The 13,539-nt window shown below is 37.4% G+C and overlaps 1 long non-coding RNA gene across 1 annotated transcript; it reads left to right on the top strand.

Annotated features, from left to right (window-relative positions):
• The first annotated feature begins 6,072 nt into the window (after positions 1–6,072).
• LOC107039610 lies at positions 6,073–8,507 on the top strand. The gene is made up of 3 exons (XR_001460966.1): positions 6,073–6,174; positions 6,743–7,420; positions 7,744–8,507. It is a non-coding gene; the product is annotated as an uncharacterized LOC107039610 (long non-coding RNA).
• Positions 8,508–13,539: the final 5,032 nt, after the last annotated feature.

The raw sequence follows: 13,539 nt of genomic DNA, 5'->3' as shown, positions 1-13,539 counted from the left end.
GGGGGGGGGTCAAGAATCTTATGGAAGACTTTCTTGAGTTTGTTGGGCTTCAGCAAACTTTTATAGGATTTCAAAATTGTGCAACCTGCTCAACCCTATGAGGATAACCCTCACTTCGTCCATGCCGATGAATATAGTTCCACATGAAACTACATTATTAACACCGATGACGAGGTATTTTTACTCCGGCCGAAGAGAACATTATTAATTTTCAGAATCAATGTCGTGTACCTCCTGTAGGTAGGAGCCCTCTCATCTCGAACGAGAATGATAAACGTTCCGTATATTTACAGCAGGTGGCACTTTATGGTCAAACTGTACAGTTAAGATCGGTAGGAGGGGGGTTGTGGGGGTTTTTTCGTTTGTACAATTTCAAACGGACACTTTGGCCCCGGGTGAAAAAAAAAATTTTATTTCCACATTTCTGGCGCCTCTGGGGGTTTCATTGGCATTAGAGGGGTCAATAAATACGGAATCAATATTCACTTGACGAAAAAATTCGATTTTGGCAAAAGTTGACTTTCCTCCCCAAAAAATCCAAATCCAGCCAAATCCAGATTTGACGGCTCCAATTTTTCCAGTCAGAAGCAAATCAAGCAGTCAATTTTTAAATGAAGGATTAATTGTCCCGCGCCGCGCCTCAACCAATGAGTTATTGATGCCAGTGAGAGATTCAATCCCCTCGGAATCAAGTTTCGGAGTTCGCGTGATTACTCTTCATTCGTTTATTATTTTTATCTCCATCCATGTGCGGTTACCTTATAAGGACGACTGACCACTGTTTGAGACACAACACCGATTCCAACGGGGGATTGGGATATGTACACTTGGCGTGTGCGCGCACACGGGAATTATGTGGGTCAACGATAATAAGGGAAGAGTCCAATTTTATTGACACCTGCCACTGAATTGCCATAAACTCACTCAAGTTCCCTCAATCCGTGGACTTTGAGTTCTACCGAAAACATATTTTTTTTCAACATTTTTTCAGCTCAAAAATTTATCAGTTTTTATCACCATATATTCTTCAACATTCGTAAATTCCTGAAGAGTAAAGAACATTAACTTGTCACGTCAGAATAAACAAGTACATGAATTTGTTAGTTGAGAGGTCCCTCTATTTATAAAATTTTTATCCAAGTCGCCTGATTCATTGCGAATGGATTAATGACGTCTTCATCATATCAAATATAAAGTTGTGGATTTTTTAATTAATACGATAAGGTGATTCTCGTTCCTTGTATTTTTTTTCGCGTGTTGGAAGCAACAATTTATTACGGATTCTGGTCTCATTATACGACATATTTTCATACGACTTTCTTCTCCATTAATTATGATTTTATATTTTTACGCGTTCGAGGTAATAAAGTTCGTTTTATGACATGTCACGTTCACTTAAAATTTAAAAAAATTTTAATATATTGTCACTTGAAATCTTCGATTTCTGCGAAATGTATAAGAGTTCAAATAAGTTGAGAATAAGCCCCAGAGGCGAAAATAATCGATAATGTGGGGCTTTTTAGAAACAACGATTTTTGGATAAATTGCGGTATACCAGGATGTATTGAATCGATCGACACCAAATTTTATATTCAAGTGTGACTCAATAATCCTAATTAGTAGCCAGAATATCAGATGTTTATTCCGTGTTTTAGGCGTATTATAGAACGTCGCAGTAACTTTCAATTGAAAAAAATAGAAAAACGCGAATATCTCGAACATTTTGTATGAACGAGTATTCATATTTTGATTGATCTTGATGGGGGGTATCAAGACGAGTATTTTGAAGAAAAACTAAAATTCAGTAGCGAAGTGGTAAAACGGTTTAAGTCGACTTATCTCCCAGTCGAGTTTTTGAGGAATATTTCCGAATCTAAGGGAGATAGCGAAATTTGCGTAATCACATTTGTTGTAGCACTCAATCGGCTCTACAAAAAAGGTTATAACAACAATTTTGCTATCTCCCTTAGATTCAGAGATATTCATTGAAAACTGGTCGATAGTCAAAATTGACTTGTACCGTTTTACCACTTCACTAGTGAATTAAAGTAGCTCTACCCTTACGATAAATTCAAAGATTATTGAAAATTGCAAAAAAATGTTTTTCAAAGAAGAAATGTTTAAAAATCAGGATTTACCCAAGGTCTTATGTGAAAATCAATATTTCCATTGTAATCAAAGATTAAAATCTGATTTTTTTTTCATTAGATGTGAAAAAATCAAGAATTTTTTTGACACCTCATAAAAAATAATCCACCCTTTTGCAAACAAGTTTTATTATTTATTTATAAGAGGGAAATGTTTTAAAAAATATCAATATTTTGCGAAATTTAATTTAGATAATACTGACTGGGTATGAATTTTTTTAAATTTTTTCCATGCAATTTATTTGAAAAATTTAAAAACTGAAAATATCCAAAAGTACAGCGTAGCCCGGCTGAAGGGTAGAGCTACTTTAATCGAACCAGTAGTTTGGGAGATATTGCGTTTACTTTGCTCCCGTTCCGTCCGGAAGTAAAGTGAAATAATCCTAGAATAATCATAAAAAAAAGTTTCTATGAAAACAAAATTTATTAAATTTCTTTATCCCTGAGAATTTGAGAGAGGAGGATTGTGAAGCAGCTCCAGAAGCAGGTGCCCCCCCTCCCCTCAATTCGACAACGAGTTTTTCTCCATATCTCGGCGCAAAAATCAGAAGATCAGAAGGTCACCAGCGAAATCCAGCCGAGATCTTCGGAACAATTATCTGAAATAAATGGGGATCTGAAATTAAGGACACCATGCGCCTGAGACCCATGGGGTGGGTCCGAATGAATTAACCTGGATGGAATTCCCGACTGGTTTTTCCGGAGCACCTTGCGGCAGCTGTTCAGCCTAGATTTCCATGTTCCATTTTCCCACCGACAAAAACTGAAAATCTCCTCGAGTAACGCCCACGGTCCAGTCACTATTTGTTCTCTCCACCCTGAAATCCGGACGATGTCAGTGAAACTGATGACTTGAGACAATCGTTTCTATCGTCCGTCCACTTTACTCCACGATAAGCGTTGAAACGAAAAAAGTGTATTCTATTTTGTATTTGATATTAAATTTTCTTTATTGTCAAAATCATTTTAAAAATTCAAAATCTCTTCGAAACATTTCACTGAAAATTTTGTTTATAATAACAAACAAATGGGAAATTGCTCTTGTTTTTATATGGTCTAGTTATTTTTTTTAATTAATTAGCAATATGCTTCCGAATGGTTATTTTGCACATCAGTTCTGTCTACCATGTATAATTATTCATTGTTTATTTTATTTTATTAAATTTAGTAAAATTTCTTTCTAATTAATTTCGTTAGATTTTCAACTTAGTTGAGTGTGATCATCATCATCATTCCCTCCTTGCGCAAATTTCGAATAATTCTTATCAAAGAAACGAACTGATGAAATTGTGGATTTTTTCACATATTCACGGAGAGCAATTTTCTCGAAAAATTCTAGGGCTGTTAAGGTAAAATTTCTGGAGATTTTTGTGAAATTTTCCCACAAATACGGGGAAAAATTCACGTTTCCCCCAATAAAATTTCGAGTGCCGGCACTGGAATTTTTTCCTGACCGTCACTTTACGCCACTTTTTCCATGCTAGCACTATTTTTCTAAAAAATTTCTCTCCGTGTTGAGCTTCATGAAGTCCAAAGATATATTTCAATATTTCTTCACAAAGATATTTTATAAAATGTATGAAGTATCAGGGAGGGAAAGGGATCGACTCGCCACTGAATCATTATCAGAAACCCCATCCACGCGTTACGGAATTCGATCCCGTTTTGTTATTCGTGAGCGCGTGTTCGCCATCAAATAAAATTTTAAAAAATGCGTGTCGCATTGACGCATGCGCAGGTGCACATTGATCATGAGCTTGAGCAGTTGGATGAGAAATGTTAGTCGCTCGGTCGTTCTGGAGATTATAATGTACACCGGTGAAACTCTGTGCCATTTGAGTCGGGAGAGAAGAGGAGAATTAATTACGCCAATCTCTCACTCTTCTTCTTTCAACATTTTTTTTCATGTCGAGAACGTGGTCCGATTGCTCAATACATTTTTGAATGTATTAATATTCGTGGGTTTAATTAGCTCCTGGTGATCATTTGAAGTTCACATCAACGCTGTAATCAACATACCCTGTATGATTTACATATTAATCGATCAGTTAATTTTATGGCTTAATGATGATACTCATTTTTCACAATTAACTGAGAGAGAATAATTTGTTTGACAACATTTTTAGAATTTGTACAGCGAAAGGAAGACTACGCTCCAATTATTTCAAGTAAAAAAATTTCCTGAGTCAAGAACGTTTCGTGGATCAACATCGATCAACTTCGATTGAAATGAATTTCAGTCGAAAATTTTCAACAGCGAAGAACCCTCATGATTTTCATAATTACACTGTTTAAAATTTTTGTTTGAATTTTCCGTTTCAAATCCCGAAAATTTTTATCGTGTTTAATTTCCACTGAAATTTCAGGAAATATTGTGATTGAAAAATCAAATATTCCATCGATTTTCTGTTCGAATGATCTGAAAATCAATAAAATCCTTGATTTTTCAGTTGAATTATTCCGTGAAAATTCAGAAAAATCAGGGAAATTCAGGGAAAAATTGAAAATTCATGTCATTTCGTTTCTGAATATTCACGAAAGCTCATGAATTTCCATGAATTCTACCTAAAACTTGAAATTTCATAGTCATTTTTCCTTTAAATCCGATTCAATGTCACTCTCATGAAAATTTTATCATATTTTCCATGAAATTTCAAAAAATTTCAAACAGTTTAGTCTCCAATGATAATTCATCAAAATGTTTTACATGAACCCCACTCCTGTGAATTTTTCAATCCCTCCAAATGGAATGGTATTCACGTACGGGAATTTGACACCTGGAAACCTCGCCAATAATGACTTTAGAACGTAGACAAGCCATTCCACGTGTCCTTTCCCTTATCGAATTCACGTTATTCCACCTTGGAGAAGCTGGCGTGGACATGAAAAAATAAAAAGGATAATTGGACTGATAATGTCGCGGTAATTACTGTGGATAAGTAAATTGCGTGGTCAAGCGGTTAAAAATCATATAGAAACGCTGGCAGAGGACGAGCACATTCTACGCAGAAGACAAATTCAATATTTCTATTACAACGTTTATTTTCATTTATCGATATTGAGTTTCGTGAAGTCCAAAAATCTATTTCAATAATTCCTTCAGAAAGATATTTTATAAAATATGTTTCACTATTTTTTGTATTTATTTATTCACGACTTATTCATTTTATTCAGTAATTAATTTATTTCCCTCTCTTTTAATTATGAGAATAAAATGACCTCTTGTTTACGGGATTCACTTTTCGTTTATAACAGCTGATTTTAAAGTTACAACTTGGGCTTCATTTCTATCTCACTGTTTGAAAGATGGCGTATTTTTTCATCATTGTATTCTATTTTTCAATCGCATGTTCCAGTAAATTACTCGCCGTGAATTTGTTAGTAATGGTATTTTTTTTCATTTTCCCTCGCCCGGAATTTTAGGGACACGAGTCAAACATTAAAATATTGTATGGGACAATGATTGGACCTGTCATAAAAAATTAGACTCTCTATCATTAATTGTATACAAAAGACTGATTTTTGAGTAATCTTTCATAACTTAACAGACCGGTGCGAGAAAATGCATCGATAAGTTCTAAAATTATTGGAAATGTGCATCAATTCATGTCTGATGACAAAGATAATAATTTTCACGAGCACAAGCGTAATAAAAGTATATTAAAATTGTCATTTTTTGTTACAGTACAGATACTTCCATTTGTGTAGTTGTAAGAGCATAAATTTTCATCCAACAAAAATTCATTTTAGTAAATTCTCGTAATTGGCGTGTTTTCGCATTGACCTAGAAGTTTTTAATTGCAGCGCTGTTTTTTCGGTCGCCTAATTGGTACCGATAATTAGAACCATCGTTCGGCAATAACAAAGTAGAAAAATATGGCAACGTTTATCGGTATAACCTCGGCCGAGGGGTATATAAACGGCTCGAAAATTAGTGGATTCACAGTCAACAATCGACAATTCACGATGAATAAGCTTCTGAGTATCTTCGTCATCTTCGCCCTTATCGCAATGGCTCTTGCCCAGGGTGAGTCTCTATTTTAATTAACACCTCAAGCCCGGCGTCCATCCGCGAATGCGTCTGTTCAAAGTTGAATATTTATGAAAATATAGAACTTTGTAAATTCACAAATTTGTGCTAACTCTGTTGTGAAGACGGATAGTTCCTTCGAGTGCCGCTGAGCTGTGCTATTTTTTTTATCGTAAAAAGGAGAAAGGAAATCGATCTCGAAATATCTCGAAAATCTCGAATAAGCATAAGCGTAAGACTGAAACCGAAGCGCCACTGCGAGAGGCGAGAAGGCGCGTGCGCAGCACGCACGGCCGATCTCGTTTTGAGAAAAATTCAATTAGATCTTCACATTTTGAAAAGTCTCGCATGTCATGTCTGAAAATTAAATTATCAACAAAAAGTTATTTGATCAATTTCTTTTATGATTGTCTGAATTATGACTTTATGATTTATGATTTATGATTTATGAATGATGGAAGACGAGTTGTATGCGAATTGAACAAAACGAAAGATCAGTTGTCCAGTATTTTGTGCAACATAAGGGAGTAGCTTCCACTGAATTATAAACCTTTCCTTCTTTCAGGTGGCTCACCTATGCCTGAGCCTAAGGGTAAACCTGAGCCTGAACCTAAGATGTAATCATCTCTGTTACTATCATCTCTCGGGGAATGCTGAATTGAGATGTCCACATTGGAAATTCCATTTTTGAAAATTGGCATTAATTGAAAATATCATCAAAACTACAATGAAATAAAAATTGGTACCTGAAAATTACAAAATTGGCTGTTGATTCCGGTAAATTTCTTCGCAATAAAGATTTTCCATACATTTTTGCTTTATGAAGGAATTATTGTACTAGATCGTTTAGACTCTGAATACATGAATACATGAGAAATTCAATAATTTTCATTTCGGTTGTGCATTTAAAATTGTTAACAATTTGCGCAGCGGGGATTTCGCTTTCTGATTACCTATATTGTATAATTATTTTTCGTGTAATTTTTCCTTCGTGCACTATGAGCCATCCATAATCACCGAATTATGGACTCATACATTCAGCCAACAACAATATCAGGATGCTCCCAGCTGTCGTGCCATTAAAGCCTCTCGTACTGGGTCATCGCGATGCTACCTAAATTTTCGTGACATTCATTTTTATGCCCTCATCGACCATTTGGGGGCTCTTACGGCCACTCACCATCATTCAACCTTGCCAATTTTGGAGTCCAACGTGCCCTCTTCGATCATCATTAAATTTTAAGTAAGTACCACTTGAAATTCATTGTTTATATCTCGTTAAAACGACCGAAAAAACAATTGAATTATTTGACCCAAATTTCACTCTTACGCTTGAATCAGGCTATTTCATACACTTCATTTTCATTGAGAAATTATTCAAATAGATCGCTTAAACATCTCAATACATGAGAAATTCCACGATTTTATCATTTCGTATTGTTTTTTTGAATTATTTACACTGTCGTCGGTTCCAACAATAGTTGGTGTTTAACCTCGTATAATTGAATTACCAGTTAAGATTGTTTCATTTTAATTTTTCTACATTACAATATGTTTTTTGTTTAGTCAATACACTGTATCGCAAATTGGCGCAGGAAGATAATGACGTCAGAACTCCTTATACTTTATAGTTGACTCAATACGAGGCGCCACTTCATACCATTCATCACTTGTCGGAAACCCAAACCACTCAGGGCTTTGCGAATCAGTTTTGTAATTGGTAAATTGTTGTCATCTCATTTCGTTTAATATTAATTTTTCATGCAGTTAGGAAATGAAGGGGTTGGTGAACCATTTTGAAACTACTCATTCATTTTATCTAATTGTTTCTTTGCCACTCTACAGTGGAACTTCCATAACTGCTCACCTTCGTAAGTGCACACTGTCCAGTCGCACGCGGGGAATCGTACCCCCACCACTACAATTCCCCTTTATGACCGTTCTCTCTCTAGCCTCTTTCGTTCTCTATTCAATGTGCGAAAACAGTGCGCAGTAGGCCGCCCTGTGGCTCTTTTCCCCACCATTGCCTCTACACGCATCTCTTTCTGACTCAGCGCTCTCGCTCTTTCGCTGGCGAAGAAGGGTCCTTTCGTAAGTGCAAATTCCGAGAACCCGAACCCCGGGAGGCGTGCAGTTATGGAAGTTCCACTCTGTTTTTAATATCTACGAGAAAATTTCTCAATTATTGATATTAGTTTTTTGGCATTAGTGTTCTGTAGTCAATACTCGTGATATACACTTTTTGGAAATATTTTCTGAGTTACGTAGTTGCCTTTAAGAGCCATCGATGAAGAACATGAAAATAAAAAATCATGAAATATTCGTATTAATGAGCCGATGTTCCACCAATAATTGAACCGGAATAAACATGTTATCCCTCCCCCCGCTGATTTATTCTTATTACATATACCTTCCTTCCCAGTAAATCTCACCATAATCTCAAAAGGAAATAATTTACTCCTCGTGATTTGCTGGTGCATGGTCAGTGGGTACAATTAGTTGAAATTTTATGGGAGCATTATGTTGGGACCTTAAAATTGTCCAAGTGATTATACTCGAAGTGGTAATAAAGTACAGCGTCGGTTAAAGGAAGAGAAGTGAGACAGCACCGGTGGTACACACGTACCAGGAGCTCGTGAGCGATGACTCGCACTCGTCCCGCAATGTTATTTTGTTTTTCTCACAAGGTGGAATGAGAGAATGAGACAGAAACAAAAGATGAATCTTACCAACCAGTTTAGGGAGTCAACGAAAAAATGGGATGAGACGGGGACAAACAGGTGCACATAGGATTTATCTAAACTGATTTATCAGCTGTGGACAAATTGGTGACGATAAATTTTTCGTCCGCTGCCTCGTAAAGCAGAGGGGAATCTCGAAAATGTAATCTCTAATCTGAATTTCACCGGGTGGTTGAGAACCTCTCGAGGTTGTAAAAATCGTGTAAAAATGAAATTGAATTTGTCTTTGGTGAGTATTTTAGGTTTTTTGGAGATTGCGCCATTAAATTCCATCACCTGCGAAATTCTTCCTGGCTCCAAATTTTTTTTTGGTCAACGCGTTCACACTAGAAAAAATTCAACCCACAATTTTCACAGCTTAACGCACATGCAAATCAGCCTTACTGGCAATTTCAAAGTGTTTGCTTTGCACTTACAGTTTAATAAGTCAAAAATTTTGCAAGTCGTAAATGCAGGTGGTACATTTATGGGAGTTTAACGATGAAAAAAAATGTATCGAGTTATAGCTTCGGTGGGCGCCTGTGAAATTATTCGTACCGATCATTACGAATATTCAGGAGGGGTCGTTAAATTTTTTGGTTCGGTGAAGTGTTTATTTTTGGACAAAAAATAAGTTCAATATTTGGGGAATTATGGAGGGTAGAGTTTATGGCGTATTTAACGGTGGTTTTATTAGCGGAATTCAGTCGAGTCTCTATATAAGATACCTCTCTATGAGAGGCAAGACAAGACAAGAGAAGACAAGAGGGAAGTCCATAAGAGGCAAAAGAAAAAAGAGACATGGAACAAGAGAAAAATAATTAATCAAAAAATTCGTCAAAAACTCTCAAGTCATCAATAATACAAGACCATTTTGTTAAATAACACTTTGTCTATCCCTGGATATTATGAAGAATTATGTACTCCTCGATTATATTAATTTTGCTTCTCAAATAGCGCATCTTTTATTATTGGAGCTAGTGGAGATGAGAACCATGAATTCATACGCAGCAAGTACTCAACATTTTTGTTACTCAATCGACGCCGGTATTTTCTGATGATGAGACCAGCTTCTGAAAACACTCGTTCTGAAGGAGCACTAGATGCGCAAATTGTCAACTAATCACGAGCCATACGATCCAAATCAGGAAAACTATATTTATTAATCTCACGGAATTGAAAAAAAAAATTGTCGAGGTGCACAAGAGAACGCAAGACAAGACAAAAGAAAAACCCTAAAATTACAAGACGAGAGCCGAAATACGTAATTGTTGTCTAATTTTTGCGCACTCTTCATACTCGCGCGCAACTGTTAGCCATATGCAACAATGTACCAGCAACAGTGTACAGAAGACTAAACCAGAATAGAGAAAAAACCATGTACGAAGCGTACGCAGGTGGTGGCAGGGAAAAAAGTCCACCTGTAATTCATTTCTACTTCTTTATATCTCGCATCGTCCAATCATCGCTCTTTCTCTTATACATTAATTTCCCTCACGGCTACCACCTTTGATGTTCATTGAACACTCCTTGAGGATATATTATTGCGCCGAAGGTTTAATTGGTGAAATCATTGGCAATGTATCTCACCCAGTGAAATACTGCTTCACGTCACCTTTGGAACGAAATACAGCCAAATGAAGTTTAAACATTGTCTTTGTACTCCGTAATTTACGCTTGACGCCAATACTTATTGTGCCTGGTGGCTTTTTTCGTTCTAAAAATCGGAATTTGGGGGCTTTGGGTAAACACAAAGATATCCAACTTCGATTTCATTTTTCGACTCCCGAGTCGAATATCTGGACCTTATTCCCCCCTATTACCTCCTTGAGATATTTTTTCCTCCTTTCTTCATCCTATACATCCTGAATAACTCCTTATATGATCCTGCCTCATCCTAAAGGCGTAAAGACCCTTCTCTACTGATACTTTTTTCCCCCTTCTCCTCCTGTCGAATGAAAAGGAATCATAAATCCCCTGAATTAACCCTGATAGCCAGGATGGTTGAGTAGCTCACTATTTTGTTCATTTCTGTTTGCGGTGAAAATTACTGAAATTCCCACCCTTATTTTTGACTGTCGTTTCTGACCGTTATTTTTGACCCTTATATATGACCCTTGCGTATGACCTCAATTTTCACCCGTAATTCTCATGTTAATAATTAAAAATAAAAAAAAATACCTCGAAAGGGTTTGTAGGTTCTTTCCAGGAGGGATGGAGTGGAAAACATTTTAGGGGGTGCAGGCGATAAATAGGTTTAACACACCTCCTGTTTTCCTCCTGAACCCTCGGAATTTGGAAATAACTCGCACGTTCAGGCGGAAACCAGGGGGTCTTTCTGAATGTAAATACACCCTAACTTCATCCTGGTCCTCCTACTCATGATAGGTGTTCAAGGGGGAATTCAGGTCCTAATATTCGACTCGGGATTGATTCAAAAATTTTCTCTTCAATTGGACTCCGAAATAATTTGATATACACCAACTTTTGATTCCCACGAATCCACCAAGAATAGTAGAAAATAAAAATACGAAGGAGAGAGATTATGATTTGAAATTCGATGCTCATAGATTTATCCGGATGACGTATATACATAATCATATTTATATTATTCCTCGGTTGGGGTAGGTCTTTCAAGGCGTCCCAGGAGGTGGCCCACTCCAAGGCACAATATTGTATTGTCCACCTGTATCAACTGAAATCCACAACAAAAGGTGAATCCGTTGTATAGCTCATTGGCACCCTATTTAAAACGTCCAGGGCCCAGGTAAACTGACTTACGAAACAAAACGCATTGTACCCCAATTTTAGAAATTCCAATTTTCGACAGATAATAGAAAAGAACCTGTGGGTTCTCCTCTGTTGTGTATCCCAATTTCTCGTCTATTTAGGTTCATTTTCTCATATTTAACAGTTGATTTTTTCTATTCAATCCTCACTTTCACGTGGGAAATATTCAAATTTTTTATGAGTAATCTTCGAAATTCTGGAATTTTTAATACGTATGACATATCAAGTGAAATGTCTCGAAAATAAAATTAAATATCTCGATTTATCACTTATTGTTTTGCTCGTATCGACTTGTTATATAAAAGACCTCAAGGGGAAATTCAGAAATTGGCCCATCACTAAAAAATCATTTATTCGAAATAAATAAATTGCTTATTTAATATAATTGAATCCTTTTTCTTGAAACAAGTGAACAAGTTCATACATTTGTAGCGAAAATATTCTTGAAATATGTAAAAATTTTCAAATAAAGATTTTTATTAGATTCAAAGGAACCATTTTCAGGGTGTACATTAACTATAGTAGCCTAAGGGTATATAACAAGGGTCAAAATACCCTGTTTGACATTATTATATAAATTTAATTATTTCTCACCGTCATCTCAGATTATAATATAAAATTAATTAGGCGCAAAAACCGCGATTAAACCAAACGATTCATCGGGCCTAGTGGCAAAATACTTTTATCGGCCTTGTGACATAATCTACCATCCATAGAGTCGACTGTACTTTCAACTGCCGAATGTAAACACATCGATGTTTTCCTAGATGCGCTATTGTTCCGCCTTTCCAGGAGATCGTAACTGTAAAATACTCTGAGAGTAAATTTTAGAAACACGAGATCGGTCGCGCCTTCTCATCTCGTAGTGTCGCTTCGGTTTCAGTTTTACGGTGACAGTGATTCGAGGTTTTCGAGATTTATCGAGGTCGATTTCCTTTCTCCCTCTTACGATAGGACTGGGCGCGTGGCGGGGGTACGGAAATACACTCGCACTCGTCGAATTGGGTTCCCCTAGAGCCCCAGGCGTGCGACTATATCGGGACTCTACTGTATCTACTGTTTTGGGGACTGGTCGCCACCGTCCCCAGAACATTTATCGCACCACAACATTTCAACTAAAATAAAGATTCACCGGTGATTCACCCTGCTGCTAGGATTTTACATCGGAGTGTTTAGTCCACGTCGAAAAAAATAATGTGAAATTGAGGTAAGGGTAGGCATTGTTGCGTGACGCTGATGAGGCCGGTGGTTTAGAGAATGTGCTCGGCAGAGGGGCGGGAGGGGGGGAGGAGGGGGTGAGAATGAGGATGGTCGGGGTCAAGTACCGGAAGTTGTGCATTGGTGTATACCTGAGGGGTTGCCGCACTGACCGGTTGGGCTTTTTTTTCGATGGCATCCAACAAATTAACCCCTGAGCTGTATATATTTAGTCGTTGATGCGCATCCCCCAGTTGCATCCCCATAGCGTTCATCGTTTTATACAGTATTCCTGTTTTTTTTTTTCACCCGTCACCATATGTCGTGCAGGTGAAGACACTGTCCGATATGCGCGAGACCGTATCGGCCAGGAGCACGAGCCATAGTGTACCCCCTCTCCGGCCCCCCATTCGCCCTCTTCGGCTCTGGACTCTCGCAACCCTCGGCGGATTTTTGATCGCGTGTGCTCCACACCCTGGCGCGTGTCCCCCCTCCCCCCTTTGTCTTCGTGCCGTGAGGAACATGTGGAAAATCTTCTTTGAGAATTTTTAGGTGTAGTTGACTTTTTGGGTGTACATATGGAGGAAGTCGAACACGATAGGAACAACAGAATCAAACTTGAGGGTCTAATGGCTGCAAGGGCTGGGGGGGGGGG

Source organism: Diachasma alloeum, unplaced genomic scaffold, assembly GCF_001412515.2.
Source record: "Diachasma alloeum isolate Michigan unplaced genomic scaffold, Dall2.0 Dall_scaffold_00302, whole genome shotgun sequence".
In the NCBI taxonomy this organism is placed as follows: Eukaryota; Metazoa; Arthropoda; class Insecta; order Hymenoptera; family Braconidae; genus Diachasma; species Diachasma alloeum.
Note: the sequence above shows the minus strand (reverse complement) of the source record. Positions and strands in the feature narration are given on the sequence as shown.